This window comes from Vipera ursinii (genome assembly GCF_947247035.1).
Source record: "Vipera ursinii genome assembly, chromosome: 1".
NCBI lineage: Eukaryota > Metazoa > Chordata > Lepidosauria > Squamata > Viperidae > Vipera > Vipera ursinii.
Window position 1 is genome coordinate 335,546,419 of NC_139512.1, and position 8,659 is coordinate 335,555,077.

Genomic DNA, 8,659 nt, shown 5'->3' on the forward strand with positions numbered 1-8,659 from the left:
CGAATGCCTTACAGATGGATTCGATGCTGAGGACCTGGGTCTGGTGAATTCTGATAATGCGAATTCCCAGTGCTTGGAACCAATTTAACCCTAGCAGACTGGTCCTCTGCCCCTTGACCACTAGGATGTCCAAGGGCCCATGGAACTCTCTGTACCTCACAACAAGAGTAGCCTCCCCCCGGACTTGTATTGGGGTGTTCTGAAAATCGGTTAGAGTGATGCTAGATGACCTCAAGGGAACCCACTGGCTGCTCCTGCTGCAAATTAACTTATAGGTCTCATGAGAAATGATTGAGACTGAGGAGCCGGAGTGCATCTCCATTTTACAGGTAACCCCTTGAAGTTGCACATCTAGCTTGATTTTGGGGGTGAGCGATTGACGAGCTCCCGTGTTACAAACTGCCCGTCTGCTCTCGGTGTAGCTGATAGGCGCAATGCGCTTCGGAGCCCCAGTACCTGACGGCAGGTGAACTTCGGCATCCACCTCGTGCAGAGTGTCTCGGCTCTGGCAAACGGACACAATGTGTCCCGTCTTGCCACACGCTCGGCATCTGGCTGTCTTGAATTTGCAGGAGGATCGGTGATGATTTCCTCCGTACCCAGTGCATTTCAGTTTAGTTGCGCAGCACTTGCAACCAGAGCATTTCTTGTCCTGGCCGTTGGCTGCGGCTGTTGACCGTTGACCCCTCGGGCTATCACGCTGCCCCGACAGATGGGTTCCTCTAAGGTGTAGTGCGTCCACCTCTGCTTCAACCCCGTCCTCGCTGCTTCCTCTGGCCCCATGCGACTGATGAACGGAGGTGCTTCCTGGGCTGCTGCGGTTGGATTCGTTCGGCTCTGGTTTCTCCGCTAACTCCCAGGTCAGTATTTCTTCCTGTACTTCTTTGAGGGTCAGACCTGGTTTTGCAAAGAATTTCTGCCTCAATTTTCGGTCCCGGAGACCGAAGACGATTTGGTCTCGCAGCCTCTTTTCCAAGTTCTCAAAATTACAAAGGCGAGCCGCCTGCCGGACTGCAGCCATGAACACTGATACCGATTCACCAGGCAGCTGGTCTCTCTTTACAAACTGGTACCTCCACGCCAGTTCGGACATGTGCGGGTTGAAGTGCTGATTCAGTTTAGCGATGAGATCATCGAACTTCACCTCGCCTATGGCCGTGGGCGAACATAGACCCACTGCCAGATTGTAAATGTCCTTTCCGCATGTGCTGAGGAAGGCAGCAACCTTCATGCCGTCCTCTGTGATGCGGTTCACCCTCAAATAGAATTCCAGCTGCCCCACGAATGCTTCCCATTCCTCTGGCTGGGCGCTATTAAAAACGGGAGCCTGACCGACGAGCCATCGCGTCTGACTTGTACCGATCCTGCTTCGACTTCAGCCAGTTGCCTGGCGGATGCTACCACTGTGGGGGGGGAATCTTACCGCCGCTCGAAAGGATCTCACCTTCGTCGCCAGTTGTTAAGTCGGGTTCATGAATTGATGAGATGCGAACACGAGGAGTATAAGGAGCCTTTATTAGATGACAGCGTGATCTGAACTGAGGAACAAAGGTTACCTGGCTTGCTTTATACCTGTCCAGGTGAAAGCCTGGCCAATAAGTTTAAACTCAGGTTTCCTGCCGGCGGGGCAGCCAATCCCAAAAATCCGGCTTTCCTGCCAAATGCTGTTCCTGCACGGAGCTGTCCAGCTCTGCGCTTTCTTATTCAGCTGCTCCACGTGTATGCTAGCCCAGCATACACTACATTTATACTGATAGATACTCAGAATGGAGTGAAGAACTTTTGTTGTGAGTGATTTGATCATCAGCAACATACAGAGGTAGATCAGTGGGTCTATGATTGAATAGTGACTTTCCTGTCTAGTAAAAAGTTGGGGGACACTGTTATGAGAAGGTTAAAACCAAGTGAAGATACAATGCAAACACAACTATTAGATTTTGTATCAATCTGATTAAGTGTATTATCTGAAGCTAGTCACTAGGTAAGGTTTTTTTGAGGGCCAAACAAGATTAATAAACACTGATTGGCAACATTTTTGGAATACTGTATTAAAAAAGTAATTCTGGACAAAAATCTTCACCATATCAAACATTAAAAACACATTCAAATCCTTTTTTCTAACAATTGGGTGCTATTGTTATTAATGGTATTCTATTAAATATTTACCTATGAATACATAAAGTACCAGGAAAAAAACACAACAGGTCATGTCACGGTCAGGTACAATGCCTGGGGGGAAAAAACTTGACCTTTAATGCCTGGGGATGGGGGATGCTATTCTAAAAGTTCACTTTGTCACTGTATAATGAACTTAAAAAAGAAATAAGTAACAGTATTTCATCTGAGCATGAATGAAACAAGACCAGTGGAGTCTTCATCGTAGTCAGATTAGTGTGTTTTTTCCCATCTTTCATTCAAGAAAAAACTGTATTGGCATAAATTGCTGTGCCCCAGAATCTTTACTGCACCTTAGCACCAAGCCAAGTAGCGTTTCTAAATTCATCCAATTTAATTTCACAGTAACAATTGATGGATTCACTGTTGTCCTCTACCCTCCAACCCAGCATGAATTGCTCCCTTCAATGTATTGTAGGGTAAGATTGAGGGTTCAACTCTTTTTTAAAAAATTATCTAGCTTTAAGAAAGTAGTTACTGTCTGCTGCTTCTGATAGGACTCCTGGGATTTCATGGATTACTGTATTTTATTTTCTTTGACTGTTGGTTTTGGCCAATTCAAGGCATACTATACATACTTAATGCATTATAATATATTTTGAGATGGGTGGCCATATAAATTATGAATAATAAAATGTTCCCACCTCTTATTTTGCCCACAACAATCTTGTGAGATAGGCTGGGCTGAGAAACCATGACTGGCCCAAAATCACCCAGCTGACTGCTGCCAATGATAGATTCCTGCTGATTTAATTCATATGATAGTCCAGTCAAAAAAAATAAAAGATTAATATATTTGTTCTGAATGCCACCCCACCGCCCCAAAAGCATGCCTGATTTAAAATGTAAAGCATAGAAGCCCAGAACAGGAAGCTCTCCGGGTTTTCTGGATCTTTCTTTTATGGTCAGGAGAAAAGCCTCTTCTCCCTCTCCCCCATCCACCCACATTTTGCATCTGAGTGTATGCCGTAAACGTTCTTCACACGTTATACTTTCCCCAGCTTTAGTGTTCAGCAACTAGTGTTCAAGCTGAAGGCATTTCTGCCACAGTCTTCTTGGCCAATTATATTTGAGGGATTGCCTCTTTCCACTTACATTTGCCCATCCCATTAGGTCTAGCAGAAGAGGTATTAACAGGTCCCACCTGTTAAAAGAGTTACCTCTGAGGGGACTCTGGAGAAGGGCTTCTCTGCCATGGCACCTGCCCTTTAAAACGTCATTCTCCCCCTCTACTATATTCTACTACCATCCTTAGTAACCTTCCAGAAGTCCCTCAGAACATTGCTTCCTCAACAGGTTTGAGGGTCTCAAGGAAGTGGTGAATTGGTGAGATGTTACATTGCCTGTAACATTTAATATGTTCTCTGCTAGCTTTTTAATAATGTTGATGGTTTTTTAATTATGAGTTTTTTTTAAAAAGGTTGTTCTTTCTTTGGTTTGCTTTTGTTGTATGCCACCCAGAATCACACTTGTGAGATAGGCAGCTATATAAACATCATGAATAAATGCATGAATAAGAGCTGAGCACATCTCTGTCCATGGTTGCAACATTGTCAGGTTCATCCCTGAAACACTCTAAAATGCTTTGCATGGAAGGTTTTGTGTTGGGAGAAGAAGGAAAATAGGGATCCAAAGTGAAAAAGCTAAAGAGAATTTTGGCTGACTCTGCAGCTGGCTAAGAATGAGAAGAAGACAACATCACAAAGATGGGTCCTTCAGAAATGTTTAGTAAAGTGTCTTTGTGCCCTAGCAGACAGGACACAATGAAACCACTAAGTGAATTCTGATGTTTTTAATTTAACTCATAACAGAATTGGAAGGGATCTTGGAGGTCTTCTAGTCCAACCCCCTGCTCAGGCAGGACACCCTATACCTTTTCAGATGAATAGTTGTCCAATTTCTTCTTAAAAACCTCCAGTGTAGGAGCACCCACAACTTCTGGAAGCAAGACGTTCCACTGCTTGTTCTAACTGGCAGGAAATGTCTCCTTAGTTCTTGTCTTGGCTTCAGGTTCTTTGGAGAATAAGCTGACCCCCTCTTTTTTGTAACAGCCCCTTAGATATTGGAATATTATCGTCACCCTAGTCCTTGTTTTCTTTAAGACGTACCCAATTTCTGCAACCATTCTTCATATGTTTTAGCCTCCAGTCCCCTGTATATTGTATATATTTCTAACCTATCTCTTTTCCTACTTCCTAGACTTTTTTTAATTTTAACCGATTCATTCATATTTTGATTCTTCTTGCAAACATTATTATTTACTTTGGCTCTTGTTTGATTATCTCTGGATCTATATTTCTGTCATTTGTCAGCTGTTTACTTAGAAAACGCTCACCCCTCCTGACATTTATTTTAAATACATAATTGTTAAAGTTTATTTTAAAGATATAAAACCTCATGATATCTAGCTGATATCTGACAGGTTTTATCCCTGCAGAAGGGGAAATAACTTTAATCTAAATCTGTCAATAGATCTTTCTGCAGAGTTGAGAATTGACTGAGTTCCATTGTCTGGGTAGATCTGTCACTACCGTCTAAAAGTTTGGACTCTGTTCCCAGCTGGATGCCTTCTGCTATCCTGCATTGACCTTTTCCGAATGAATTATTATCCATAGCATTTTGAAAGCCTTTCTCCAATAAGGTTAGGCAGCCAGCCATAAACTGGTGTGAACTATAATTTTGATGTGAAATGGCCTCCTCCTTTGCTTTATGCTTATTTTGTCTGTACAGTATTCTGACTATTGTTTGGAGCAAGACAAAGCAATTCTATCATCCATTAAAAGAGCAGGCATCATGTAATAAGAAGGAGCTTGCATCAACATAAATTGATTTGGCAGTCCAACACGCCTCCAAAATCCTGTATAACTGATGTAATGGATATAGGTTTGGCCCTTCATTCATAACATTTATTCTTTTATTCTTCCTTCCTGATTTTGGTGTTCAAATGAATGCATACTTCAAATCGGGAATATTTAAAGTGGGTAATTTTAAGGGATATTTTAAATACATTTTGCTTTAGTATTTTCACATTTAAAGATGTAAAAAAAATAAACTCATTGGATAGTATCCTTGATTACAAACCTAATAGAGGAAATAGCTATATTCAGCAAACTTTCTGGATATAAATAATAGGAAAATCTAAAGATCACCTATTAAGATCAGTGTTTGTATTAGAGCAATCCTGACATTGGTACCTTAAATGCAGGTATTTAGAATGGGTTTATTTGACGTTTTTCCTAGCTTCATCTATCATTAGGGTAAAGATTTCTAAGTTATTTTAAAATGGGCTATTGCTGGTTTCATAACCAGGATCTCATGAATGCCAATGAAAGTGCTCCTGAAAACAATATTTCTATTTCTCTTACAATACTTTTCACAGAGACATTGAATGAAGACCAGTCACATATTGCTTAGGTACTGAACTTTAAAATCCTGAATTCCAGTTCCAAAATTATCGACAGGAAATATTCAGGGATAAGAGAAAAACACCAAATATCATATGGTCTTATGCTTTAAATTTGGTGGAATAGCTTACCTACATCAGGCTATATCACTGCAGAACAAATATGACTAGATATAGTAGAATTGTCAGATATTTAAAGACTTCAAATTAATGAGGTGAAAAATATAATTGCAACCAATTTGCTACAAGCACAAAGAATATAACTGCCAGGCATTCTCCTTGGGTCACTAATATTCTAAATGAAAAAGAAATTCAAAGAATAAGAGACCAAAGAGGTTTCAATAATTGGAGAAAAGAATTGTCATTATTTCTTTTAGGAAGGTCACATTCTAAGATACAATTTTGTCTTATAACCAGAGCATATATCCATTTATTACACAATGTAAAAAATACAAAAATATTGCATGAAAATATTATATGAAAATATTGCATAATTGATCACTGATAATTTTTGAAAAAAATGCATATCTAGGTAAATATAAACTAGCACTAATATCAATATATAAAATAAATATAGGATCAAAAGAGGTTCTCCAGGGAGCTGCTCCCCATTACATATAAAAATATTCAAAAATATTCAGAAACAAAAAGAGGTACATTTCCCTGCTAAAAATATTCCCAAGCTGAACAATAGTTCTTGAATTAATTTAATAACCCCTTTATATATATAAAATCTTATCTTTTATTAACAGAAGCATGGAAATTTCTCATTGTCTCAATGGAAAAAAAGATTATGTGAAACTCGCTTGTAAGGAACAAGATCTGTGTCTAGAAACATGGAAAAGAATTACTAAAATTGTTTAAATAGATTGGGGTTTATTTAACTAAAGGTATGATTTTTGTCACCTCTTTGAAAGAAGGTGGGTTAAATTATTCTTTTACAGATGGAATATAATTGTTCGCGCACGTAGGGGTTTTATGCATTAAGAAAAAAAGGTATTATAGATAATAAAAACCCTACGTTACTCGGTCACAAGAAAAAAAACCGCTTTATAGAAGAGCAAGTCATTCCTCTTTGGAGAAATATCTTTTCCTCATTTATAAAGAATTATTATCCAATGGCGACGGACATCGGATTTCACCAGGTAGGGAGGGAGGACAAAGGCAGCTGAAGACGAGCCCCGGCGGTTGCAATCCAGAGCCAGGCTTCCCGGCTCCTTCGTCCTCGCCGGCGCAGGGAGCCACAATGGCTTTCGTGCCAAAGATAATGCAATGCGCTCCTTCTCCGAGACGCTCCTGCAGCCCAGTCGCCCGTGAAAGCAGCAGAGGTGGGACGGATCGTTCTCGCCACGGGCTCTGGAATTTTTTTTTTTTAAATTCCATTTATATCCCGCCCTTCTCCAAAGACTCAGGGCGGCTTACAAGCTTAGCAGTAGCCTTCATTCTATGTATATGCCTGCTTATTAGGGCTTTCACACACACACACCCCAAGCGGCATTATTACAAAGTCAGCTTAATTGCCCCCAACAATCTGGGTCCTCATTTTACCTACCTCGGAAGGATGGAAGGCTGAGTCAACCTTGAGCCTGGTGGGATGCGAACCTCAGGCGCTCGGGCTTTCTCGATTGCGGCTGTCCTCCTTAGTCCCCGGCGGGCTTTGGCTCTCTCTCCAACGCCAAGCCTCTTTCGGACAGACGGCCCGAAAAAGCACCTTATTGCCCGAATCTTCCTGGCGCTCGTCCAGCAGAGCCGCACCGGCCGGCTTGACTCCTCCCGGAGCGCAATCGGACTGAGGGGCTTGTAGAGCCCAAGAGGAATCAGCTGAAAGCCCTAAGCTTGGGGTTTGGGCACCGCTGCCCTGAGTTGTCCCAAGGTTCCTCTCTGCCAAGCTGGGTCAATTTTCACCGGCTGGTCCTGTTTGAGTCCGATCCTTGACGGCGGGTCGGCCTCGCCCCGTAGAGAGACGGGAGTCCGGTCTGCCTTACGAATTGCCTTAGGGCAGGGGTAGGCAACCTCGGCTCTTTTATGACTCATGGACTTCAACTCCCAGAATTCCTGAGTCAGCTACGCTGACTCAGGAATTCTGGGAGTTGAAGTCCATGAGTCATAAAAGAGCCGAGGTTGCCTACCCCTGCCTTAGGAGGAGGAAGCCGAGCCTCCCTGCGCGCTATTCACAGCCTCTTTGGGGTGCGGTGGCATAACGCGATTTTCCTGGTGATTGCAGCAAACTCAACCTCTGGATTTTACTCCTCCATTACAAATTCCACACCCTAGATTCGCACCACGTGGCAAGCACCGATGACGACGGCGAGGAGGGTGGTAAATAATAATAATAATAATCACGGTTTATATACCCATCAAGTTCAGCGTATTATGCCAGTAAGGCTGGTAAGTCTTTCCTAGACTGTGATAAGCCTGCCGTGGGAATACAGCCGCCCAGGAGGCATCGATTGCTCAGCTTCATCCAGCGCGGCTCCCTCACCAAAGGAGGGCTCCGGTCAGTGGAAGATTTCTCGGTCCATTAACTCAACCAACGAACGGAGCAATGCCTGCTCCCACGGCAATGGTGCAGAACTTGGCGGAGGCTTAAGCAAAGCATAATAGTCCTCTGATTACCAGACCCTCCCCGCCGCCCCAGCCCCGCCGCTTCCTCCTTCAATGGCTTCGGTTGCGGTACCACACTGCTGCTTCCCCATCAGTAAACCCTCCTCTGTCGCGCCCGCCTGGTCCCCGCCTGAGTCCGATCTTTTCAGAAACGGCTTGTCAAACCATCTCGGCCCCAAGTGCCGGCAGCCGCTCAGCAACTTCCCAGCAAGATCGACCGCTCTATTTTATTTTATTTTATTTTATTATTTATTTTATTTTATTATTTATTTTATTTTATTTTATTTTATTTTATTTTATTTTATTTTATTTTATTTATTTTATTTTATTTTATTTTATTTTATTTTATTTTATTTTATTTTATTTTATTTATTTTATTTTATTTTATTTTATTTATTTTATTTTATTATTATTTTATTTTATTTTATTTTATTTTATTATTTTATTTTGCGGCCAGAAGGCTTTACTCACCTCGGA